The following is a 27,513-nucleotide window of genomic DNA, read 5'->3' as shown; positions in this document are numbered from 1 at the left end:
TGACAGGTTTATGGTTTAAATATTTCTGCATAGTAACTAATAAATGTGTCTCTTTTTTGTTTGCTTCTTTGTTACAAAATTATAGGGAAAAGTGAAACTATATTTTCATGAAGCCATGGGCAACTCTAACCGATCCATTTTTAATGCATGAGGAAGGATAAAATACACTAAGGAGGCACTAAGGAGGATGGTGTACTGTGCTCTGTTACTCTGCAGTGACTCTTAAGCAGTGCAGTGACAAGCAGTATCTTTGCCTTTTATTTGGTGTTTTGGAAGCAGTTTTATTTGCCACAATGGTTGCCATCAGTGAAACCATTCAACTCCAATATTTATAGCAATTAATACAATATATCATTTTATTTCACTGCAAATACACATTCTGTCTTTTCCCAAATATCATTCACTGAGAACTTAATTTTTATATTCTTCTACTGTTGTAATATTTATTCATTCTTATTTATTTATGTGGCTCCTCTTTAAATAATGGTGAGGGTTCTTTTTAGCATAGAGACAAGGGAGAACTGGAAAGAGCTTCGTAATATATAAATGTCTGAGCTGTAGTCCAGGTGGTAGTGGGGATACTGAACAAAATGTTAGATATGGTTAGATTTCATGTGTGATTATAAGGTTTTCAATTGCAGAGAAGAGTTTTCAGTTCCCCTGTCTGTTTTAAACAGGTTGCTTAGCTATGTGCTTGAGCTGGGGCTCCTAGACTTTGAAAGGGTAAAAGGATCACCAGGGAAGGAGCTTTGCTCCAAAATTCCTGTGTCTCTGCAAGAGCACTAGAATAATGGAATTTGCTATGTCATTTAGAGCTATTCTGCTCTAAAATGTTGTGTCATAAATGGATGCTGTGCCACTGAAGTTGAAACAAGTCACAGCTGTATTCAAAGGAGTGCACATCAGACAGTTTTTAATTAAAATCCATTAGAAATAATTCTTTGAGCAAGAGACCCTATTGTTTTTGCAGACTTCCACCATCTTTGCACTGAAAATTATTTGGCTATTAATGGGGCTTGTATTCTCATAGTTTGCTGTTTTCCTTTGAGATTTCTTTCACTTTGTAGCAATATTAAAAAACAACCCTACCTTGACTACTCATAGCTCCCTTCCAGTAATGCATTAGAGAGTTTTGCTTGCTGGCAACAGCAGCTTTTAAAAATGCCAGAGGGAGGCTGTGGTACCAAGGGCATAATAATGGTACAGCTACTGCAATCATTAGATACCAAAATTGCTGCAGGATATTCTTCTCTGGTGAATAGGACAGGAAAGTGCTCCTATGAAATGTACATGCAGACCAATAAATACACAGGGAATGGTAAAAGCCATAGGTGCACTGTTCTGCCATGGTAAGTAAGTGGTTTATTACACAAGTAAATGTTAACAAAGAGTTTTAGTCCTTTTGATCTGTGCCTGTTTTTCAGCTGATTTTTCTGGTGTGGAATTCAGTTAATTTATACAAATAACTTAAGGAATTAGCAATACGAAGGACAGGATATTTCAGGTTTCATTTCCTGTATTGCAGAGGAATCAAAAGATTTTGCCTTCTTTATGAGCTCTCGCTGACAGAAGTTTAATTTAGGAAGAGCTGAACTCTGTTGAAGGGCAATAACAGTGGTTTAGCACAGGGATAACTCCTAGGCAGCTGTAGGTTTTCTCTATCCATTTCTGACTTTTTTTTTCTCTGTCAATTAGAAGCAATAACAGGAGTTTCCAATTTTGATATAAGTTTTAGGAAGAAAATACATTTTTATTGTTTTTTCTGCAAAGAAAAAAATCCCCAAAAGTTTGCAGTTCATCTGTTCTTTATACCCCTGTAATACTGAGCACATAAGAAGTCTGGCTGAAGTCAATGATATTTCCTAGAGGCTTCAGTTTCAGACTGTTGTTTAAGTGCTTTTCTAGATGAGGACAAATCATTACTAAATTGCATCACATTATATCCATCAAACAAACAGTAAATTATCATAGTTTTTATGCCATGGGACACATGAAATAAACAACCCATGTTGATAAGTAAAAAGCAATAAGCAGTTGATAACTGCCATATTTTTGTATTCTTTTAGGGGCTAGAGATGGGGTGGCAACAATATTCAACCTTCCTTTTGCTTTGCCTTTACTTGAAAAGTTCCTCATTTGCAGTAATTGTGCAATTGTACTTAATTCCCCATTAAGTACTTGTGGACAAATATTTGTATGTGTCTTTAATAATTTGTCATGTATCAGGAAGGAACTGGTTAAACAAATGTGTTTTCAGAAGAATGGAACAAAAAGAGACTACAAGAAGCATGCCACTTCCTCAGCAAATTATCCAGCTTAATGTAAAAACCCTATAAGAAGTAGAACTTAACAAAATGTCAGTGAACAAGGTCAGCAAATGTTCATTTCATGAAGTTAGATCAAATTCAATGAATACAGTAAGGTCAAGGAGAAAAGCCACCATGGTATGCGAATAAGATTATTCTACTTGTTATTTTGTTTTAAAAAAATAAGTAGAAGGAAACTTTTTTATTATTTAAACAACAAAAAAACCTCCTAAGTTTGCGAATTTTTTTCTGTCTTTTACTGCCCTCTGCACACAAGAAATAAATGGCTTAGGACAGATCTAATGAATGTGTTGTAAAAGACAGTAATAAATCATAAATTAAAGGGAAACACAAAGCTTTTTTTTTTCAGAGATTCAGAAATATTCTCTGAAGCTGATTGTCTTACCATTAAATCTCAGGTATTGAAAACTGGAATAAAATTATATCACACTTTTTACTCCATCCTGCTCTGCCAGTCTCCCTTCTCTTTGTAAAAAGCTGTAATGCCACAGTAGGTTGAACCACAGAACTGCACATACTTCACATGGGTGTGTGGTGTGCCTGTGAAACCCTGGCCTTGCTATGCCCAACATAATGCATACATTGTCCTACACCCTCAGTATTTTGACCTGTTGCTGTTGTCCCCTTTTGTTATCACAGCTAAGGAGGTGGATTCTTTTTATAAGAGTTGTGGCCTTCTCTGTTAAGTAGGGTGCAGATGTGTTTTTTCCCTCTGCTTTCCAAATGCTGCTTTTATTTCCAGAATTGGATGATCATAGAATCATTTCTAAAACCACTCAGACAAACTGGTGTCTATATTTAGTTACTTAATGACCTGTTTATTTCTTAAAAGAAAATTGATCCCTTTTCCATGTTTTCAGTCTTCATTACCTTTGAGAAGATAATTATTTAGCAGATGCCTGAGATAATTGTAAATATGAATGTTACAGTTATGTATATAGATATCTCCATAAAATCTGTGGAATTCATTGGCTTTGTTCTATCTTGTTATAAATTTAGCTTATTTGCACACCTTGCAGATTTAGATTTGCTGCCAGGAGCTTGCCAGCTCTTTCACCTTGCTCATAATGTTTTTGTTCCAAATGGTGAAAGACTCCATTTAGTCTTCCCATTAAGCAGATGGTTTATTATGCCATGTTATTTTTCTTCAGCAATAGTCTGTTGATTCCCTAGCATTCTGAGGTTAGCAGATGCTATCACACCTATCACATGTCCAACTAAGTTGTCTGTTTTTTTCTCTCCCTCACCTGTTTGCAGTAATCTTTGTCCAACAATGCATCCCTGGCGCAGCATTTCCTATGTGACACTCAGAAGCTGCAGTGACCTGGTGGTTTGAAATCATAAATGTGTGTTTTCCTTTTTCTGTATCAATTCCAGTTTTGCTAAGTTCTAACAGGAAAAGTATGTCAGCAAAGGTGGCAAGCAGACAGTGGTTTGACTTGAAATTTTTCCTCTGCACCAAAGGCTCCCCTCTTTCTAGGCAATAGTCAGTCTTCATTTTCCCCAAGCCACTTTTGGTTGTTTCTAGTGCTCTACAAATGTCTTCCTCCTAATTTGAAGAATAAATCAGATTTGAAAATGAAGCACTTTGTTTGACCACCAGCTCAGGGGACATTTACTTCCAATTGCCAATCTCAAGCTACAGTACTCCTGGTCTTGTTTTTCTGGTATTTTTGCCTCTGTTGTTTGGAAGCAAGACTGAGCTGGTTGGAAGAACCAGTTAGGAGAATCAGTTGGAAGATGCCAATTCTCTGAGAGCACTGCTAACAGGAGAGGAGAGCCCCTCTTTCTCTGTCTTGGCTCTTTTTTTCTCCCAAGATTACTCTGTCAGCTCTTCAGATATTTGCTTAATTCCCAGCTTGATACATTTCTGCCCATACATAAAGCTACATGGAATTGAAAATAGCACATAACTTTAATCCTCTATTATAATGAAACAAGGTAAAGGAAAACAGTGCTGTGTGCAATTATATTTACAAAGACAAAGTAACAGGCAAATTTTCATCCTGTTAGTTTTGAGTGAGGCTGGAACCTGGACAGGATACTAATAGGAACCAGTGCAAGGCAGCAATTGATTATTGCTCTTGATCTCGTGGCTAATCAAGCTGCCAAGGCAGCATGTTAGGCCTTCATTACAGTCCACTGCCTTTCTTCTGAAAAGCTATTTCCCAGTAGTCATGCTCCTGCAACAAAATACTGCCTTTGAACTCATGAATCCAGCTGCTGTCTTTTAACACAACCTGTTTGCAGAGCAAAATTAGGTTTCGCTTGGAAGTTTAGAGCTCAATTTTTGAGTTGGAATGAGGATTTAAATGTAAAACCTCTAACACAGGATGCAGTTTTCACTAAAAACCTCTCATTAACTCAGTCTTATCTTTAATCCCAGTTGCACTGCAAATTTAAAGTTACCCCTCTGAAAAAGTTTTGTAGAGGGCTTTTTTCCTGCATTAAGTTCCTTCATTTTAGAATCTGTTTAATAAGTAATTTACCTAGCATTCTGCTGGGGTCTCCTCTGAGTCACAGAGTCCCTTTAAAATAAGCAACATCTGGTAAACATGTGGATTAGCTGTACAGGAGGTTCAGCATGTGTTGATGTTTGCCCCAAGTATAGACATTTTACTGGACATTGCAAGAAAAAATCTATCTGTGGATTTCTAAGCAGCACTTCCCAACAACAGTGGACATTTGCCAGGGTATGTTAAGAACAAAATGCAGCTTTTGCTGTGTGAAGAACACAGTATCTGTACCATGCAGTGTATCTGCTGATAAGTTGCTATCACACTGATCTTCACAGAGCAGCTCTCTATTCCAGACTATGTGTGAAGAGCTTGAAGGATAATGGCTTGAACTGTGCTGTCTGCATAGTTGCAGCTTCTGGCACACAATGCAGATGCAATCCTTTTCTTATAGTACAAAATATTTTAATCAAAAATCACATCCAGTCCCTGAACTGCTTATCTGCACCAATGCATTATTTCTAGTACTTGATTCTAGCTAGGTAATACCTGGGGAATGATCTGATTTTCAAGTTTCCACCAAAATGAACTTTTATGATTATAAAAGCTCAGCTCTGTATCTTGAAGCTGTGATTGTCTTGTGTTTCTCTTGTTCCTGTTTCCCATTCATGCACTTTTTCCTGATTGGCAATACAAGATCACCTTCGCCTGGCTTAAGTCCATCATGATGTCCCCAAGTGTTTCTTCGTGAGTTTTCCTTGTCTTACCCTCCATGAGAGCTGCCTTGGCAGTACTCACACACTTTCCTACATGGTATATCCACTGTACAAATGCCAATCTAAAACACCCACAAGTTTTTCACTCTCCTGACCAATCCCTTACTTTCTGCATCTCATCTTCCTAATTATGTTCCCGTTGCTTTTAATTTGCACTCATCACACACAATATATGAAATCACTTCCTCACTTGAGTCTTCCCATTTATGCCACCCTTCTGAAAATGAATTCAAAACTAAACTATCTTGTCTCCAGTTTGGGTTTTGTGATGTATATAATCTACTATTTTAAGTTTTTAGAAGGTAGTTATCCAAATGTGCATCATCCACTTTTGGAGGAGGTAAAAGTGAAAAAACCTTGTTTAAGTTTCCAGGGAAAGAGAAAAAAAAATCCGCAGACAGATTTAGCATCAAACTGCCTGTGAGTAGCTGCTGGAGCTTGCTGTGGGGCAGAGCCCTGGTCATGGCAGTGTCACTGAAGCTGCTTGGTGGTCAGAGGTCACAGATCTCAGTTGCCAGAAGGCTCTTGCTGCTGAGCGTTCTTATGGAAATGCCTACAGAAAGGATTTTTTACCAAAGGTTTCTAGCACAGGAAGCTGAGATGTACCTGTGGGTATGAGGGTCTCTTGTGCAGTCTGCCTGGTAGAACTCTAGGATTTTTTAAGTCAAAATTTTCTTTATGAAAATAAACAGGAAGAAGTCTAGCACTTTGCTCAGCAAGTGCTGTAACATCACAGAATGCTTATTTCCAGATCTGAGATAATTACTGTGAATGCATACACAATAAGTTCCCTTTCATGTCTAGATACATATATACATGCACACACGCATGCCATATAAAAATAACATTTTGAGGAGTGTATTTGTGTTCCCATGTGTAGGACTCCTGCGGTTTGTCAGCTTGTTCTCATGCTTGCATCTGAAATGTGCTGTTTCAATGCCACCCTACTGGGATAATTCCCTATTTGCACTATTTAACATTAAAGATTATATTCCTTTTTCAGTTGGCACTCTTTTTGGGGTTTGTTGAATAATAATGATAAATAAAGAACAGAACATGGAATAGTGGGAGGAGAGAAAGTGCTGGTTGTTACTGGAACAAAAAAGTTACGTGAGAATTGTTAATGATCTTACCCTCAGGAGTACAAAAATGTTCACAACATTTAAAGAAATTATGTAACTTTAACAGCTTGACTATATCATTGTCAGTGTTCATCCCATGAAATGTATCAGATCATAGGTGACATCCCCATCTGTAGAGCCTTTTTGTGTTATGAATCTTCTCTTTTGTCTTTGTCAGCTGCTGGTATGGTTGTCTGCCTCCCTGTATATTACAGCAGTGCACACACATTCTTCTGTGTGAACATCCATCTTAGAACATTAAAAGAAAACCAAAACAGAAAAGAGAAAAATAAGGAGGAAACCTTCATTTATATAATGCAGTACAAATCACCATGTCAGTGACTGACTTGTTTGTCAATAGTATTAGGTAGGATATTAAAAGAAAAACAATTTAATACAAATCAAGAGAGCTACAGCAACATTTAGAGTAATAGATTTAGTGAGTGAAACTAATTCATATGTAGCATGGTGGTCTGTATGGAGAGTATTAGTGGAGAGTATTAATGGCTTCTATCATCACATTTCTCATTTGATTTTTAAGGTAGCATATTTAATTGTAGCTGTACAGGTGGCTGAGAATGAAGTGTGGGGTAGAAATTCAAGGAGTCTTCCATAGATATGAAATTAAGAAATATTGCTAGAGAGTCCTGTTTCAATTGTCAAACAAGTGTGGTTTTCTAATTTTTTTTCACTTCTTTCTGCTGGTTAGTATGTATTTTTGTGGGGTCACATGTCCTGCATTTGTCCCACGTACCTGAAAGGAAATCCTAGTGCAGAAACCTTTGCTGCAAGGGGTTCTTGTTTAAGGTCTCCATTACAGTATTAATTCCTAATTTAAGACAAAATTCTACCTGCTTGTGGGGAATCCTTTGTCTTTAGAATTTGCCTTGAATATCACTGTCTTTTTCTTCATGGAGGCTACTTCCTTATTCCATTAAAGTGAGGGAAGGAAATGCTGTGGATGTGAGTCCTAGCATTTCAGTATATGGTCATCAACAGGTGTATGACAAGACTGAGCATCGCTTTTTCTGCAAAATACAAATGTGTCTATATCCATAGTGCTCATTACTGACTGCTAAGAAGGGCCTTGATTGCAGACCCTCCGATGTGACAGGTAGGATGCATGAATAAACTTCTTCCTCATAATGCCTACATTGTCAGAAGCCAGGTAGTATCCTTACCTGATATGTTTTTGGAAGCCTGATAAAATTTTTGAGTTATTAGAAATTTTCATATGCTTTTGTCTTCAAAGTGTAAGCAATGTTGGCAAAAAATTGTGGTCCAGATTCTCCTCTGTGTAACTTCTATGGAGCATCATGAAGTCACTGTAGCTTTATGAGACTATTTCTTGTGAGACTTTTAAAAGGATTGGGAAATGAAAAGAAAGATTTCATCAGAAAGTACCTCTGGTCCAGAGATTACTCTTGAAGGTAGCATCAAACAGTTGAATGCTCTTTGTTTTGAAATGTGAAATGGTTAAATTGCTTTGATCTGTTTTATATCCAATGCCTATGCATATGCTATCTATTTTGCTTTCTGATGCCTTTGTAATTGATCCCAGTCATGAAAGCAATCAGTTGTTCAGGTTTTGTATTTAAAGAGAGAAGCAGCTAGTCCTGGTGTGATATGCCTAGGCAAACAGTTTTGGGGAAGAAGAGTACAGAAGGGTAATGGCTTCCTCTTACATTACTCCCAAAGACAAGAAAATTTAGTTGTTACTATTGCCTGTAGGTTACCATAGGCAAAAGAGCTGTTGGTGGTGGGGAGCAGTAGTGGCAGCCTATTTTCCTTAAGATAAAGTATTTAAAGTGAAAACTTTGTGGAGATTCTTGGAAGTAAGAGATAAAGTCTTTATCCAGACAAGCTTTCAGTAAAAAAAATGATAGTTCAAATGCTGAATACTCCCAGCAACAAGAATACATGTTCACTACCCTGGTTAATTCCACCAGGATATGGGAGGAGACACTCAATGTGTGGAGGTTCACTGAGAGCTTTAATGAAAAAAGATTAGAAGTATTGAGTATGACTGAATGGCCAATGGACCTTCCTGGGCACATAGGTCAAATGGTCTCTCAAAAGTCAATTTCTCTTTCTTCAGCTGTCTTTTGATTTTATTATTAATTTACACTATACATCATGAAGTGGAATGTATATGATTTACATTGGATTTGTTCCTGTATCTAGTCAGAAGAAGTGAATGCAGGTAGAAATTATGCTGAAAGTTCAGAAGTGATCATTTTGATGTAAACTTACCACTAAACAGAGTGCATTTGGAAAGCATTAAGTACCCCATGTACACTAATGCAAATTTTTCATTGAAATTCTTCATGATAAATGATTATTTGCTGTAGGCAAGACCCCAGTCTGCTGGATTTATCTCATTTTCACCATAAAAGTTAGAATTTGAAAGTGTGTTCATCTTACCAAGTTCAGCCCCATATTTTTCAGTCTAGTCCCAAATAACCTCATGGTTTAATCTCCCAAAATAAACATTACATTGCACAGAAAATGCAGAATTTTTGTAATCTCTCCAATAAAAAACATGTGTACTTGTATTCAAGACATTGTTTCAAATTTAGGAGGTCAAAACTTAAAATAAAATATATGAACTGAGTATTTTTAATTTTACTGAATATGAAGACTCTCCACCACACTGACCTTACAGGTTATTGTTTTTAGTGCACAAAATGCTTCTTGCTTAGCAGCTTTGTGTTATATAGAAAAGAGCTCTTTCAGGTTTTCTTACCTGTAGCATTTTTACTGTGTTGTTATCACTTGAGCAGCTCTTTCAGCAGGTTCTGAATTTGTACCTTGCTGTCACCCTTCAGAAAACCCTGCAAGTTTTTTATCTTTGCACTCACAACAAGTGTTTGAGATTTTACAGTTCTCTGCCATTGGAACTTTTTCACGTGGTTGAGAGTCAGAGCAGCAGGGAGCAGAAAAAGCACTGACATTTGTGCAAGTTGTTGCAATCAGCCTTTGCAGAATACAGGTTTTCAGGGTTTGGTTTTTGAGGTTTTTTTTGGGGGGGGGAGGATAATATGGTGTTTCAGATGAAAAGCTGAAGAATTTTATATAGAATAGATACTCCTCTCTTTCACCCTTCCAAAAGTTTGACTCAGTGGATTTATCCATAGATCAAAAAATAATTTCTCAACCTTTTAAGTTGCTGCTTTATCTTTTGGTAGTATGAATTCTTGTACTGCACATTCTGCAATGCAGATGTCATCAGCTGTATTTCCAAATAACATATTTCATTATTTCCTATTAATGAGCTTTTTTTGTATACCAATATATAAATGCTGGTACTGCATGGTAATGCAATACTATTTTCTCTGCTAGAGTTTTGGTTTATAAATGCTGTTGCCCCTGCTCTTGATGCATTATGTCTTTTCCAGGGTAATTTCTTATGTAAGTCTATGATTATATTTTTTAAAAAGGAAAAGAAAGAAAAGGAAAAAAAAACTTCCCAATGTCCCTGTGACTATTATTGAATGTTAGACTTAGGGATTTTTTCTCTAGAAATAGACAGTGAAGAAAAGTCTATGTGCAGTTTAATTTCTGCTAAGGAAATACTGTAGCACACACACATTGACACTTGAATGGGATTAATCAATTCAGTGTTAGAAACTTGGAGAGAAAATTCTGAGAAACACTGGAAAAGCTGTTCCAGGTGCCCCATCTCCCTTTGTGGCATTTAAAAAGCAGCATTCTAACAGTTTTTAAAGCAAGATTATGTAACACCTCTGGCACTAAGCTAAGGTAACCCCAGGTCTTGTTCCCAAGAGTTTCATCCTGCAGTGACAGTTCTGCCTGGTGTGTCTGAGTGTCACCTCTGAGCTCTGGTGTGTGTTGGAGGCTTTCTTTGAGCTGGCTCCCCTCCTGGTGTAGCTGCATCCAGCTTTGCCCACGAGAGCTGTTTGCCACGCCAAGGCAGAGTCCCTTGGCTCCCTCTGTGTGAACCCAGCTGAGCAGAACCAGCACCTGGGGTGAAGTTCACTGCCTGTTCCACAGGGTCCCCAGCACAGCAAACCAAATCCTGCTGAAAAGAACAGGGGAAAACCCATAAATGCTTACTAATTGTGACAAATGAAACGTCATCTGAAATAAAATCACTCTTACTCTTCTTAACCCATTAGTTTAAAACCTGTTGGTTTGTTCCAGTGAGATTACTTACTGCTATAAACGTGCACCAGTTTTTCTGGTTTTAGTAGTTTCCCTTGGAGTCCAGGGAACAGGAAAGGAGGAAAGTATAGAGAGAAATGAGGAAAATCTCAAACTGGAGCCTAGTATTCTGTTTGCACAAAATAAAACCCTATTGAATATGTGGTCTTGTTGAATTAAATAACACTCATTGAAACAGGAAAGAAGTTTAAAATCCCTATGAAAGGGATTCTTACATAAGGAAGAATAGGTATTATAAAAGCATTATTGATCTGTGAATTATGTCAAACCGTAAAAGCCCATTCAGATGATGGTGGTTAAAAACCAAAATAAGTGAAGACAGCTTTGAATATAGTAATTTAGAATTTATTTAGGACCATGAATAATAAGTCACATTACTAGTAATTCATGTCTGTGCTGTTATGGGTCACTAAAACTGTCTTATCTTTTTATGTATTTATCTCCAGTAAGAAATATATGTTAATATGCCACATATGTAAGTGATAAAAAACTAAAATTTGAAAGGGGAAGGTTTGACTATTCTTGGATAGACATTTATGATAGAACAGCTGGATTTGATTCATTACTCCATGAATCTTTAAAATGCTTTTAGTCTTCTGACCAATCATAAGGAATAGCTGGTATCTAGTCCAAGTCATAGTTCTGTGAGGTGATCAAAATGTGAAAAGAAATTTCTCAGGGTTTTCCTCACCTTTCTATCATGTGCCCTTTTTACTTTTGGCCTTATTGGTGTTCTTGGTTTAAAGGAGAAGGGGAACTGTATGAAGTTAAACTTTTATGGCATAGATGGTAGAAAATCACTTTTCTTCTAGAAGAGATCTAGAGTAGTTGCACAAATCAGCCTAGAGGAGATTTTCAGCTGCAGAAATTCCCCCTATCAGGGGTCTGACCCAGCCAGGACAATGCAGAAAGGGGCTCTGCCCTCCTGTCTCAATCAGTCATGCTGTGCTAGTTCTGTACTGCAGGGGCTGCAAGCACTACAGGTTTGCTTATCAACACTTGCTAAGTCTTTTGTGGCTTTCCTCCACCAACCTCCAGAGGAACAGGTGCCAGAAAAGGCAAGAAAAGTCAGTAGCCAAGGAATCGCATGCTAAACCAGAAATAAATAAGTAAACAAAAGCAGAAAATTATGGCAGATCTTTCACTGGTGTGCTATGCAAGCATCCAGGGGGTAGTATTGGTGTTCAGCTCCTTCAGGGGAATGATTGCACCTTATGCAGTTAGAATTGGAGAACTTCAGTTATGCAAATCAGGATCCTGCACATGAGGAAAAATCACATTTTCCAGACTGGTGAGAAGACAAAAGTTTACCACTAAAATTAAAACCCAGTGAAACTCAAGTCTCTCTTCCCTTCTACCCTTTTCTACTTTCTATAACCTCCTCCCTTCCCACTTTGATTTTTTTTCTCTCAGTATTCAATATCAACAATACTTCCCCTCTGACTTCCAAAAGAGTATTCTCTACATTATGCAGATCAAGAAAAAGCAAATGCCGAGCTCTAGATGCACATTAGATAGTTCTTTCTAAAAATAGGTGGTCTCTATGGCAATATTTCACAGTGCCCTTGAAGGTGAAAATTCAGTTTTGCTAAGCAGAAGTCTTTCAGCAAAAATGACAGATCTCACTTCTATAAGGAGATTGCTATTGTCAAAGCTGTATATTCAAAAAGCCAGAAGTATTTTTTAAAAAGCCAGGAACTAGACAAACTCTTCCTCTAGAAACTGTTGCATGTTACTGTTTCATTACTTTGATATTATTTTTGTCTCCTTTTGTTCAGCTCTACAAAATTTCATAGTTTGATTTTCTCAGTTTGATGACCAAGACCTTAATGAACTGTTTAATTTATTATAGAAATTAAACGCTCAGCTCTCCTTATCACTTCAGGAATTCTTTGTGTTTGCAGAAGGTAAATTACTATAATTTACTAATATTGCTCTGTAGTATAGCCTTCATTAAAATTTGGCAGGCTAACTTCATTCCTATAGCTTTAGGTCATTTAAAATACTGGGCATGTACCATGACAAAGCAGGACCCTTGCTTCCAGCAAATGACATTACAAGGATAAGGCAAAACATTTGTTCTGCTGAATTCTTAAATTGTGGGAAATGCTAAGATTAGTACTGGTGGAATTTTAAATTACACTTCTGTCCTCCTGGAGTTTTGTAGCCAGTAGTTTAGTATTTGTGTGCATGAAACTCAAAGTGGCAGATCCATAGACATGGGCAGATCCATGCACATGGGTTCTGTTGTGGGTCTCATACAGGCAATAATCACGAGATTTTATATCACCTTATCAACTGTTTATATCTTAGTGTTTTTCATTAGAAGACACTAAGAGTGCTGTGAAATAAAATGGAACTGGAAAGGGCAATAAAGAAACCATCAAATTTAGTTATGTACTGATTTTCAGTATGCAGTACATATCTACATATATGTAGGACACATGTACAGTTATAATGTTAGTGAGTTCTGGGATGCTTTCCAAATAATAAACATTGAGATAGAAGCTTTGAGAAAGCCCTGAGAGTCACACACAGGATTTTCAGTGTCAAGTCACATCACTGCCTAGTGTATCAGACCCTCACAACATCACAAATCATCTGTATTTGCATATGGTCCCGCTGTACTGAATTAAGTCAGCAAAAGTGCCTTAAGAATCTGTCTAGTCTAGTAAGAATCTGTCATTATTTTATAAAACTTCTTGGGGATGTGCTCTTGAAGTGAATGTGAAGCCCCATAGAATCATATAAAAACTAATATAAAAACACAAATGTGGCAAACTAATGTGAATTATTTTCATAACATTTGTGTTAATTTTTGCTTTATTTTCCATGAGCATTAGATGATTAGATGTTGTGATGGAACTTATTATGATAATATTAGAACCTGCAATGATAATTTGCAGTGCTGCTCCTGTAATTTCTTTGTCTTCAGAGCAGAATTGAAAATAATTTATAATGTGACTCTACTTAGCAAGTTTTTTTTCTTTTTGTAGAGGATCAGAAAATCCCTCTTGGAATGTGAAGCTACCAGAGAAACATGAGAATTACTTTATCTGTTGTTGGGAAAGCCATTGCTTGATTTTCCTGGTCTAGGCTAAAAAAGAACATTCCCTTTCCCATGTCACATGTTTGAAGCATGTTCTGAACATTAGTATTGACAGAATGCATTGTAGATATTTATAAAAAAAAAAAAAAAAAACAAAAAACATAAGAGGGTAGTGAGAGGGAGTAGGGAATTTATTTACTTTTTGTATGTGTATTGCATCTCTTCCCTGAAGCACTTCATATCCCAAGAGCCTTTTTCTCTCCATTATGAATCATTTTCATATCCACTGAATACTGAAACTGCTTTTCAGATTAATAATAAATATACATTTTTAAGGCAACAAACCTGGAAAACAAAATCCTGTGCACATTACTTACATTGCTGCAAGACTTTCTTTTTCTATAAATATGATGAAAAACCCCACCTAGTCAGGAATAGAAGGCTTATGAGAAGCCTATTTGTTCTTTTGTTATTCACACTGATAAAGCAACCTTGAGGTTTGAAATGCTGCTATCCTAAAAGATATCAATTTGTTGAGGTGCTAAAAGACACTTCAGGTTGTACTGAATGGCTCTGGTAATAAATCTGATAGCGATATACATAAGTGAAATACAGTTTGAAAATACCTCTGAATGAATTATTTCATGCTAATAGATGCTAACTTCTTTAATTTCAAGGAGTATATGAGTCAGTTTCTTTGAATGTTATTGTTGTGTCCAAGTAAAAGAAATAGAATTTAGAAACACACCAAAAATTGCATCTCGTTATTGATTACAAGTGCTCAGCCTACCCAGTTGATCAGCTTCCAGAATATTTTTGTGCTCCATGTAAACAGCAGAGCTATGCTAAGCAGATTAATCAGTGGCTTCATGAACAAACATAGAAATGGAAAAAAGTTCTGTTGAATCTTAATTCCTCATGTATGCATTAGGTGCCTTCCTCCCTCTCTTTCTTCATTTTCCCATTTTTCTCTTCTCCCTTCTTCTTTTTCCCATTCCTCCCTTCTGCCCTTTCTCCCTTCCTTCCCTCAAGGCTATTGAAGTTTGTATCACAGACCATATACATGGTTTTTCCCCTCACCCAGCATTTTCTGCCCTTTGCCGACCAAACAGGCTTTGCCCCAGGCACTGCTGCCATTCTGGCTGAGGGGCTCAGCTGTGTCCTGTGGTGTGTTGGTTGCAGCTTCTCTGCCTTCTCCTTTGCTTCCCCCCAGGGAAGTTTCACTTTATTATTAATCTGAAAATGAAGTTAGTTCAAGCCCTGCATGCAAGGGGTTCAACAAGCCCTTGGCACTTCACAGTGCTGGAGCATTCTTAGCTGGAATAAAATTTGTCGCCTGGTGAAAAGCACAAAACCTGGGGATTGCTGAGTCATAGACAAATGTTCCCTAGTTAAATTCCAGAATGCAGCGTAATCTTTAATATTGTTTTGCTAGTAATGCATTATTATAAGACTGAGGATGGAGAATAGTGTGCATTGTGTAAAGTGACCGCTTTATTACACACCATAAGATAACTGGGGCTTCTGTTTCTTCTTGAGAATTGTTCTGAACAAGATCATTACAGAATATTGATTAGTTGTAAGAATTAAAATGCTTCTGGTTACTATCTGACTGTGCAAAATTAAGAAAATAGCAAAATAAATTCCTGTAGGTTATAATCTATCTTCTTGTTCCCTTGAAAATACAGAGGTTGTGTTTCAATCTTTCCCCTGGCAAATTTGAACCACAGTGTTAAAGTGAAAATTTGAATGTTGCTTTTCACAGAGCTCTGTGAGCTCCTAGCTGTGAGTTTTAAAAAGTTTGGATCCACATCTGATTTTGGCTTCCACAAGATGATAGGTTTACAGATTCACTGTAAATTTAAAGTAGAGTAAAATTGTATGCAAACTCTGTCATTAGAATCAATGTTGTTTCTTTTGAGGACTGTTGACTGTGCCACTCTACAATAGCCTTATCAACAGAATGAGACTCTTTGTGTGCTTGCTGAGAAGGAAATGGGCTGAAAATATTCTATGGTGGTTTCAGAAACAAATCTTAAAGAATTACCTGCAATTCAGTGTACAGTATAATGCTGAAAAAATTAGTATTTCATAAGGCAGCTTAATGACATTTTAATTATATTTAAAAAAAAAATATGTCGTACGGTTTTGCACTTTGTTATAGGAGTGCTACCACATTTATTATTTTTCCTTTTTCCAATTTTTTGTTACTATTACCAGCATTTTGTAGTCTGAGCAGTTTCAGAGTGAAATTTCTTACATTAAATCATTTGACAGTTTTAATGCTAATAAATTTTGCTTCTTCAAGAGGAAAAGGGTGAATTTGGATTCTTGTCCGTAAGAGAGCCTGTTGAACACAGGGAACTGGTCCTAAACCACAGCAATCCAAACAACTCCCCATCCTGTGTAATGTGGGTGACAAAGAACCCCAGTGGCTAAGACTGGCATTATCCAGACATTGCAGAATTGCAGTCCTAGGCCAAGCAGCTCTTTTTAGCTTTAACAAAACCTCTGAGGTGGGTAGGTGTCCCTTCCTTGAGAGCACAAACAAGAGTTTTAGCTTCTGAGATATCCAGACATGTCTAATTTTGAAGACATAATGATATCCCAACTGCCCCACATTGCATCCTAAAGATTGAATGTGTTCTTTATGAAACTGTTTTTCCGTATAAAACATGGTGAACTGACTGCTGTGTGTGGTAAATCTAGAGAACTGTGCCAATTTTCAGTGAACTGACAATCCCAAATTTATCTTGAGAGTACAATAGATGATTTTCTTCTGAGTTCTATACAGTCATTTTCCTATGATGAAGGAGAAGGAGAAAACAGAGACCACAGAATTACAACCAACTGATGTTCTCACCCAAAGAGCAGTGAAATAAAATGAAGTTTTTGCCATTTGTTTCACTGAGGACCAAATTAGGTTGATTCTGAGGAAGCAGTTTCAGGAATAAAGTTAATAAAAATGAAACAGCTTTCTGTTATAAAATACTTAGCTTCCTTTTCCTTTTTCTTTATAAAAGCAACAGGGAAAAAATGACATAGAATACTCTCTTTGCCTAAATACTCCCTAGCATCTAGTCTTCAGAGTAAATTTAAATATTACATTATTACATTTTATTGTGACTTTTCAGAAAACTAAATACCATGTTCTATCTTTCAAACAAGGTCAGACTTAACTGAAATTGCAAAAGGTCCTATATATTTCCTCCAGACATTTTTAAGGAGTAGTACAAAACTTTAACAAAGCTCAAATCTCAATCATTAGGCAAATATTTTGATGTTTTTCTCCTTTTCTGTACTTAGTTTTAGTGGAGATTTTATTTAAATTCAACCTGTTGTTCTGCTGCATGATAATGGTACATTTTGGCCAGACTGTTGGAGTAATTTGAGAGGAGAAATGATGTTTTGGTTATTTCCATTTAAGCACTCAACCTTACTTGAGATCTATTACCCATGATCAGAGTAGCATTATGAGCTCCTCTTTTAAAATGTCTAATATATTAATATAATATTAGGGAGCTTTCTTTCCAGCAGGGTCCTAATGTGCTATGCCTGCACATTAAAACATTCAGAAGTAAATTCCAATTATTAAGGGCCTAATTTGGAGCTCACTAAAGTTAGGGGGTTAATTTGTACATTCCTTGGTAAGAAACACTGAGTTATTTCAGGGCTGAACTGAAGCCCTTAAGAATTTTATACAAGTGCACCCTGGAATACAAATTAGATTCTTTCTACATAATTTTTAAAGTATATATATATATGATGTAGTTTGCAATCCTGGGGAGGCAGGTCAGAAGTTACCCTTTTCAGACAGGAAAGCAATCTTGAATGAGTGAGGTGACAGCAAAAGTAGCAGTAAATTTATATAAATCATTAAAAAAAGACAGGGGGAGGAAATTAAAAAATACAAAAAAAAATAAGATTAGTATAAAGAAGATCAGAAGTTTGAGGTAGGATTAAAGCTGTTCTCAACAAATATGTTCATACCACTGAGGGAGGTATGCACTGGCTTCAGAGAGCTATAATTTAAACCTCAAGCAAGGTTTTTAGAAAATTCATAGCCTAAACTTGTGGCATTAAAATAAATCTATTGGATTGTTTTGAAAACACTATGTGCAATGGATGGAAGGATATATGCATGGAATACATGTGCCTTATAGAATTGTTCTTGGCCTCAAGAAGCCTTTCCACTACCTTTTGTGCAGAGTTCAGAGACTTGACATAAAAATAAGGAGGAAAGGGTTCTTGTATTGCAGCGAATTCTCTATTGCAGTGTCTGAGCTTCCATTATAATGGAGGAAGTGGGAGGTAAAGGTAGATTTCCCCTTTGAATCTAAAAGCTCAAAAGCTAGGGTTGTGTCCTTAATGGTCTTAAAAATATACTTGAAATACATCCTTAAAACATACTCTGATAGCAATATCTGCCTCTAAAATCTGATCATGCACATTTCACTGTATACATAACAAAGGAGAAAAGCAATTTCTTCCTTCTCAGTTGTCTGTAAGCTATCTGTAAAGCACAGGGACAATAAGTTCTCACTTGATACTTCTGGGAGTTCATATCTCTCATATTTGAAGTTACTAAGAAGATATCAGAAGGGGGGGAAAATACAAACAACTGAACAAAAGAGCCTTTTAGGTGTGTCCTTTAAAGCCCCAGTCCTTCAGTAAGAGTCATGGTGGTGTATGCTCAGATCCTCTCAGCAAGTGCTCTCTGTAAGCAGCTGGCCACAACTGCACACAAAGGACTTAAATCGTAGCAAAGTTCTGTTTTCAGCAACAAAATGTTGACCTTACAAGGGCTCTGTTTCACCTGAAAGCCACAGCTGCCATTTGTCTTGTGTACAGCTTTATATCACCATCTGCAGTCATTTGTCTAAATTCAGGATTCCCTCCCAGAAATCTGTAAGGAAAAGAAAGGTTTAATTATGAAAAATGCTTTGTCTGGGTCATTACATCACTTGGTTATGAGCAGTGTGGATAAGCAAAACCTTATTACCTTCACTCTCAATATAGAAATACCACAGTAATTCAAAGTTGCATAATTTTTGGAAACATTTTTTTCAATATATATAACAGGGCATGGAAGTGATTCTGATTTATTTATCCTATATTGAATAGTGTGTTTGAGAATAGCAGTAATGGTGATAAATAATAATCTGATAAAGGGTCTGTCACATTTTAAAGTAAGCAAATGTCTGCCAGAGCAGAACAGATGGACTTTGGGTGTTTCAGGACAAGAGTGTGTTGAGAATTTCATTATCTATTCTGTAAGAACAAACTATGAACCTTTTGTTTGCTCTGTGTAAAAGCAGGTACCTTTTACAAGCAGCGAAGGTGTAAGAACCATGCTCTTCTGGACTGGAATCCAGAATGCCTGAGTCAGTCCTGGGGTTGAAAGATTGTTGTGTAAAATGAGAAAATCCTCCTCTTTGTCATGTGCCTATTAGCTGATATTTCATCCTTTTCTCCCTTGATTGTAAATCAGAAGGATTGTATTAATATTTGTGAAGGGATCATATAGTGGAGGACAGTATTTGTATGAGTGGATACGTTAAAATGAGGGAAGTGTAAATGAAAAGGAATTATTTAAGCTGAACTTCTGAAAGATGAAACACTCAAGTACTTTATACCTGGCATCATCCTTCAGCTGGCACTTCCATAATATGGACAGCAATATTTTACATCCTCCTGTGACCCGTAGGCTTTCACAGCAGCATTTACTGAATCATTTTATCTCCCAAATTCAGTAATAAAATTTGTCTTAACAGCTTCTTTTTAAAACCCGGAAAAATATACATACATTACACTTTTGCAGATAAATTTTTTAAAATGTCATCCTACAGAACAATATATTGCATCTGGTTTTAAACAAATCTGATCTCAGTGGAAGTCAAGTGACAGCTAGTGCTTTAGGATGAGGTGGAGGCCATGCAAATCCCATGTAAATGTGTTTATTCCAATGCAATTTTTATTAATAATTTGCATCCTAGAAAGAATTATGAAGGGGTCTGTATATATTTTAGGTTTTGATTTGGGTTTTGTGATCGTTTACTTGAAGACATGACATTTACCATGATGATGGCTTTAATTTAACAGCCTAATAGGAACTAAGGTAGTTGGATGTTTATGGCATTTTCCTACTGAAGCAGGGAATATGAAGTTCCTTAACAGCAAAATCATGCTAGATGGTACCCTTGAGAAATTCCAGAGTTGGTGACTCCCACTGATGTCACATAGAGAAAAGTTCAGGCATTCTTAGTGGAGTATGCTAATAATGGGTGAATTCTCCCTCTTTCCTTTCAGCTGATTGTTCTGGCCGCTTTTCTTGTGTGACTAAAAAGCATCTGATCAGTGAACTGGTTTTGGTTGAAAAATAACTCTCCACATAGGGAGAGGTCAGAAAGATGTAGTTTTCATCCACGCCGCCTTCCTCACTTAATTCACTGCATAGCCACTCAAACCTTGACACTAGCACAAGGGAATTAGCAGGGATAGCTGCAGAAAGTTACACAGTAAAGGTACAAAGCTTAATACAGTGGGGTGAGTTTTGCACACAGAGGATTCTACCCTATATTGGCTAGCATAGCAGTGCCTGGTTTAGTTGCTCAATTTTAAAAGGTGTGGTTCCCAAGAGAAATATCCAGTAGAGAATCCCAAGTCCCCAGGGTAGAAGTATAAATAAATGTGGATGCTATGCCCTGCTTGAGGTGATTCCCTGCTTGGTAGATATCCTGTTACAGCCTCATGTTTGAGAACAATGCAATAATGACCAGAGTTAAACACACCAAATACAGCCTGAGCAGAGACACAGCTGCTAAATACCGGGCATTTCTGAAATGGCTTTGGAATGCACTGCATCTCTCTGAATACAGACACAAAGCTTGGCAAGTTAGGGACATTAGGGTTTTTTTTAGTACCTCACCCCTATAAATTATTTCATTCTCATACCTCATTTCCTTGTCTTCCCCTGATAATTTGTAAGAACCAGGATTCACCTCTGATTAGCATACTGTACTAAGAATGCCTAGTTAAAGACTCTGCTGACACAGTACAAATGGGAAGCTGCATATATTTTTCTTTTATGTGTCTATTTCAGATCAAGCATTGTGCATGCTAAAAAGTCAAGCTGTTGTTGCTTTCTACCAGTAATAGCCATAAATGTTAAGAATAAAGTGAAAATAGCTTAGCAAATTACCATATATTTCTTTCCCAAGAGAATGAAATAACATAATAGGTATTGTTTATGGCACTGTAGACTAGTTAGATTTAGTGTGCTTTTTATTTCACACCTACACTGGCTCTACATATATATAACATAATATTTCACATCTACACTGGTCAAATTCAGACAGTACATCATTTCAGCATTTCTAGCAACTTTATAGAAAATATTACCTGTGCAATGTCACCTGACCTGTTTCTACACTTCTTGTGGGTAGGAAATTCATCATTCTTTTCACTAATGTAAAGGATTTTTTCCTTTCTGCATTTTAAAATCTATGTGATTTTTTTCCTTCTCTACATTCATGAGCTTTGTTCTAGGCAACATTGTTTGAACACTATTTAATATTAAAAGCTCCACTGAGGAAGTAAATTATTTTTATTAAGAAGACTCTTAAATAACAATCAATAATATTTTTTTCTGTGTAAATATCTACTAAACCTAGAGAGGGAAGTTTGAACTGTAGGTATATATGTTTTTTCCTCATGTTAACGTACAAGTCTGCTTGATCTCATTTAAAGGGGATATCGTGATATTTAAATTTTATGAGAATAAAGCTTTGTGATTGTTACCAGGTTTTTAAAAAATAAGAAAATAGAAAATATTATATGTCCTTATTAGAGCTTTCAGGAGCATGTGTTTTAATATCAAGGAAAACTTACAACTGGTCATTTTGGTTATAGATTGCCATGAGGGTTTGTTGTTGAACTTATAGTATAAATTTAGATAAATCCACCATTATTATTTCAAAGCAGTGGTGCACTTATCTTGAAATCAAATTTGTTGAATGCAGATTATTTTTCAAATACATTATTTTTAAAACAAAGGAAGAATCTATGTTTCTGCTATTTAGAAGCAGTTTCATTTTTGCATTTGCATGGGATGTATTTTTCTTCACTTTTAAAGATTTGTATTCACATACACCTTCAGCGTTGCTCTTCAGGTACTAAAAGGAGTATTTTAAAAGCACTTTAAAAGTGCTTTTCTTTCTCCACAGCAACTGCTTATTACTTGTTTTCCTATATGCTTTTCTGAATTTAAAGGGAAGTAGTTTCAAAAGGTAAGATCCCCATTTCAATTCAAACCCATTTTGCAAAGGAGTCAGTCTGAGGGTTTTTGGGAACCCAGTTTACTCCATAGATCACTGCATCTCATGGAAAGATTTCAGGTGTCTGTGTGTTTCCCAACATTTCAAGAGCAGATAGTTCATGGAAGGGGAATCACAGTGTCATGTCCCTGGTCAAGCTTGCAAAAAGAGCATAATTCCAGCTTTGGTAGTCTGCTCCTCTTCTGGCAGGGTTGTTCAAACTCTTTGGAGCTCAAGGCAAGAGCAGCTCTCTGCACTGCAGCCTGGCACTCAGGCACATTCAACATTTTCTGTTGTCATTACTCAACATATTGTCACTCTGACTGTTGGACAGATTGATTTTTGGCATAGAAGCAGCTGCAAGCTGGAACTTGTTCTTCCTTGTAGCTGTTCCTCCCGAAAAATGAGGAAATGGAAAAAGGGCAAGGAAGAGAAAGATGAAACAGGGATGCTTCTTGAACCTGAGTGTTCAAAAAGCAGCAATGTTCAGTGCATTAAGGGATAACTGATGGGGGTGGCTGGGCTGTGTTGCAGGGCTGTGTTGGAGGTTTGGGGTAATCAGGCTTGGTGTAGAGCTTCTACATTTACTTTCCTTCCCTAGCACTATGCAGGCAGATGTCAGCAGGGCAGTTTGTCTGCTGAGAAGTGTGTAATTATTCCTCTCTCCATGAGGAGCCAGGAGTCAGCTGTTAACCTGTTTTGGCCCGTGGAGGTGAGCTGTTGAGCCTGCTCTGACAGGGAGCCTGGGAGCTGCTCATTGCACGTGGCAGGTACCAGTTGGTGGCTGTCCTACTGCTTGCCAACCTTCCTGAGCTCACTCGTGGCTCTCCATGCAATTGCTCAGCCAGTTGGAGGGAAATGTCATCTTGGGACTATCCTGGCAGCTGTAAAATAGATACATGTTAGGACAAATAGGCTGAGTTGGGTTCCAATGTGCTCCAGTGCCCCACAACTTGATTCATTATATTCTGGTTGACAGGAAAACGTTTGCGAATTGTACTTTTCAAAATTTCTCCTTGAGATTCCTAATAAGACAAGGGTGCTTTTTCAGCACACCTAGTTGTATAGTCATCGGCATATTTGTTTTTACTCCAGAACACCCTGCTAAATCAATCTCTTTCCACAGGTGAGGAAGGATTTTACTTTGGGATTAGAGCAGAGAGCTGTCAAACTAGTGCCTAAGCGTCTTCCACATCACAACAGAGATTGTGTTGAAGAGACCAAAATGTAGGTGACATGCACTAGGTGAATGTCTGGAGGCAGCAGAGTGGGTGTGTGCCCTGAATTAGAGAGTATTCCCTGTTTCCTGTTATAAAAGTGAGGGGAGCAATTTGCCAGTGGCTGAGAGGCAGAAATCCAGAGGTGAGATAGCAGCTTGTAAGATATCCCCTCCCAAATAATCATCTGTGCATGGTAATCTTAGCCTACAGAGCCTGCTTCAGGTTGGAATATTCTGGGAGTTGTTTGTGTGTGCTTTATAGGTTTTTGGGAGTTGGTGGATGTCAGTCAAATGTGAGACTATCTTTTATCAGTCCTCAAGGTGTGTGTTGAGTGTGTGCACTCACATTGTCCTCTTCCATGAATTTTAAACATTGCTCATCTTTTATCTCTCCCTGTATAGTTAATTGGAGTGTCTGGGATTTTGCCTTAGACAGCTTTGCTGTCTGTCTACAGTTTTCTTATCTACCTTGAAGCTTTCCTGAGTTGAAGCACAGTTTTGGCTATATTGACTCAATTTTTAGCTGTATTGGCTAAATTTTCAACCAGTTTATGTTGTTGGAACCCCTCAACCAGAAGGCAGGTTCGTTGCCTGTGGATTACATTAAACTGACCCTTTGTAGGTAAGCAGCCATTTAAAAATACGTTTTGGCTGGTGAGGAAAAAAAGTGAGAATATCTGCAACAGTAATAACATTGCAAAATTGAGGAATTCATCTTCAAAGGGATTTCAGTTTGCAGCAGAAAATCTGATAGGTCAGAGATCTGTCCTCTAGAGAGTGCTTTGAGAGCTATTTGTTGCTTGAATGGCTTGACTGCAAACCATGCAGGTCGTGCCACTTAAGCTGCTGAAAGCACTCGCCCCTTGGAAAAGTTTGTATTCCTTGCTAGATTGAACTGTAAAGTCTTCTGGTCCTGTTTACGACAAACCACTACTTCTGAGGTTCAGCCCTGGTGACAGTGGTGAGCAATAGTCTGTGATTTTTTTTTTTTCAAGTGAAAAACTAACATAATAGGCTGTAAAGAAAAAAATTTGTAAACTTTTTCCCTAGGCTAGGCATTGGAATAGAGAAGCAGAAACCAACAGAAGTATTCCAGTATTTTTGCCAAATTTTTTATGTCGGTTCTCCGAGAAGAAAAGGCAAAAAGTAAAATTCCAGTGGATGTTTTTGTTTTGTTTTGTTTTCTTTTGTTCATTTTCCCTTGCTGAGTTTGTGTAATATAGTTTCGCTGAAGGAAATAAGGAGCTTTTATGCTGAATACTTTGAAAATCTGCCTTTTTTTAAATTTCCCTCGTATTTCCAGGAAAGTAAGATAGAAAGGAAAGTTATTTTACTAAGTAACATGATCTTGGCATTGTAGGTTTGGGGTTTTTTGAAGTTTTGGGTTCTTTCTCATTTTAAGGCTGTACTGGGTTCCTCATGGTCATGCATCCTGTATAATCATTTGTGTAAGAGGATAGGGCCTTCAAATCATACATCTGATGACTTAAATGACCAGAACTTTCTCCAGGCTGGATTAGCTCCAAATCCAACCAGCACTTTCTCCAAGAATTGCATATTCCCGAATGTCTTAGACACTAGTCTCCTCTGCTCTGTAGGGACACTATCTCCTAGCAGCAGCTTTGTCAGCAGCAATATGCCTACTTTTTCTTGTTCAATGCTAATGTAGGATTTGTCACCAAAATATAGCAACATTTCCAGTAAGGACCTGGGTAGCATTGTTCTAAAAATATTTTAGTGAATTAAGAAGAAATAAAATACATTCTCCATAACTTCTAGTCTTCTAAATTATGCTGTAATTCCACCCCCTCTTCTAGATTACCTGATTTCACCAAGAGAAATCTATGGCTCCCACTACAGAAAAAGGCAAACAAGATAATTATAACAGCATTTTCTTGCCTTAAAATGCATAAAATACATGAAATTGTTTTACCTTGTTAGAGTTCATTTTCCTGGACACTGAGTAGTGTATCTCATAATGAATGCTGTCCTGCAGTAGCTGGGTTAAAGAGAGCTGAACTGAATGGATCCTTAGAGAGGTATAGTAAAAATGCTATGAAATATTTTTCTTCTTTTGTGTTAGCCACTAGTGTAGGCAGAAAGAGGTTATTTCGTGTACTTATCTGATGGGTTATTTTACCTATGTGAAACTGGATTTGTCTGAAATTACACAGTAAGGGAAATTTTCTATCACTGCCAACTATTGACAATTTAGAGATGTTAAGAAGATAAGGTTTTGGATATTTTTAGAACATAATGGATTGGTGGCAGCCAGCATGGCTTCGCCAAGGGCAAATTGTGCCTGACAAGTCTGGTGGCCTTCTGTGACAGCATTGCAGTTGGTTTAGGGAACAGCAAGTGACAAAAATCTACCTGGGCTTGTCAAAAACATTTCACGCTGTCCCACATAACATCCTTGTCTCTGAACTGGAGACACATGGATGTGATGGATGGAGCTCTCAGTGGATGAGGAGCTGTCTGGGTGGTCCTGCCCAAAGAGTTGTGGTCCATAGCTCAGTGTCCAGTGGAGCTCAGTGAGAGTGGTGACCTCAGGGGTGGGTGTTGGGGCCAGCCCTGTTTAACATCGCTGTCGGTGACAGGGACAGTGAGATTGGGAGCACCCTCAGCAGGTTTGGTGAGGACACCAAGCTGTGGGATGTGGGTGCCACCCTGGAGGGAGGGATGGCATCCAGAGGGACCTGGACAGGCTGGAGAAGGGAGCCCACAGAAACCTCAGGAAGTTCAACAAGGCCAAGTGCAAGGTGCTGTGTGTGGGTCAGGGCAATCCCAAGCACAAACACGGGCTGGGCAGAGCATGGATCGGGAGCAGCCCTGCCCAGAAGGACTTGGGGGTGCTGGTGGGTGAGAGGCTGGGGAACTCACAGCCCAGAGAGCCAAACGTGTCCTGGATCATGTCCTCATCCAGAGCAGTGTGGGCAGCAGGGGAGGGAGGAGATTCTGCCCCTCTGCTCTGGTGAGACCCCACCTGCAGGGCTGCACCAGCTCTGGGCTCCCAGCACAGGTAGGACATGGACCTGTAGCAGCAAGTCCAGTGGAGGGCCACAAAGATGATCAGAGGGCTGGAGCACCTCTGCCGTGAAGACAGGTTGGAAGAGTTGGGACTGTTCAGCCTGGAGAAGGGAGCACTCTGGGGACACCTTACAGCTCATTCCAGTGCCTAAAGGGAGCTTAGAAAAAAGAGGAAGAGTGACATTTTACACAGACAGATAGTGACAAGGCAAGAGAGAATGGTTTTAAACTAAAAGAGGAGATTTAAACCAGATAATGGGAAGAAATTCTTTCAGAGGGTAGTGAGACACTGGAACAGACGGCCCTGAGAAGCTGTGAATGTCCTATCACTGGAAATGTTGAGGACCAGGTTGGATAGGGCTTTGAGCAACCTGGTCTACTGGTAGATGTCTCTGGCCATGGCAGGGGATTGGAACAAGGTGCTGTTTAACATCCCTTCCAACCCAAATCATCCTGTGGTTCTGTGATTACATCGTTCAACTGCAAACACTCTTTTGTTAAAGCAGCTTCTCTTTCACATAAATCAGTTGTGAGGAATCCTTATGGAGGTCACATTTCCTTTGCAACTACTTAAACCTCTTGTCTGGGAGTCCCTTTCCTCTCTCTGACAAGATTTTCTTGCTGCAAATACATTTGATGCTGATAGATGGAGATTAGAGAACAGAATTTATATGTACCAATTCCATACCAACAAGGCTAAAACATTCTCGGGTCATTGATTTAACAGAAAAAAGAAAAAAAAAGGTGGAGATATTCCCTATTCCAAGAGAATGCTATTTATTCTTTTGCTATTGCTAAGATGCCCAATGCCTTAAAAAAAAAAAAACCAAACAAACTAGGCATGGAATGATTCACTCAGCATAAATTTATAACCATTATAGTTAGTAAGATCTTTGAAGAAAATATTTTAAGGTAAATTTCTCTGTTATGAATGAATTGTGACTCACTGAGTATTGTCCTGTGGTGCAAAGTTCATACAGGTTTTTTTCCTGACTGAATCCTCCAGCAGGGAGTCAATATCTTTCTGGAATAGTA

The 27,513-nt window shown here is 37.8% G+C and overlaps 1 protein-coding gene across 1 annotated transcript in view; it reads left to right on the top strand.

Annotated features, from left to right (window-relative positions):
• Positions 1-27,513, top strand: part of CCSER1 (coiled-coil serine rich protein 1) — a 603,756-nt gene that overhangs the window by 567,081 nt on the left and 9,162 nt on the right. The gene's annotated exons all lie outside the window — the stretch shown is intronic.

Source organism: Ammospiza caudacuta, chromosome 4, assembly GCF_027887145.1.
Source record: "Ammospiza caudacuta isolate bAmmCau1 chromosome 4, bAmmCau1.pri, whole genome shotgun sequence".
In the NCBI taxonomy this organism is placed as follows: domain Eukaryota; kingdom Metazoa; phylum Chordata; class Aves; order Passeriformes; family Passerellidae; genus Ammospiza; species Ammospiza caudacuta.
The sequence above is the reverse complement of the archived record's forward strand: the minus strand, read 5'-3'. Positions and strand labels throughout refer to the sequence as shown.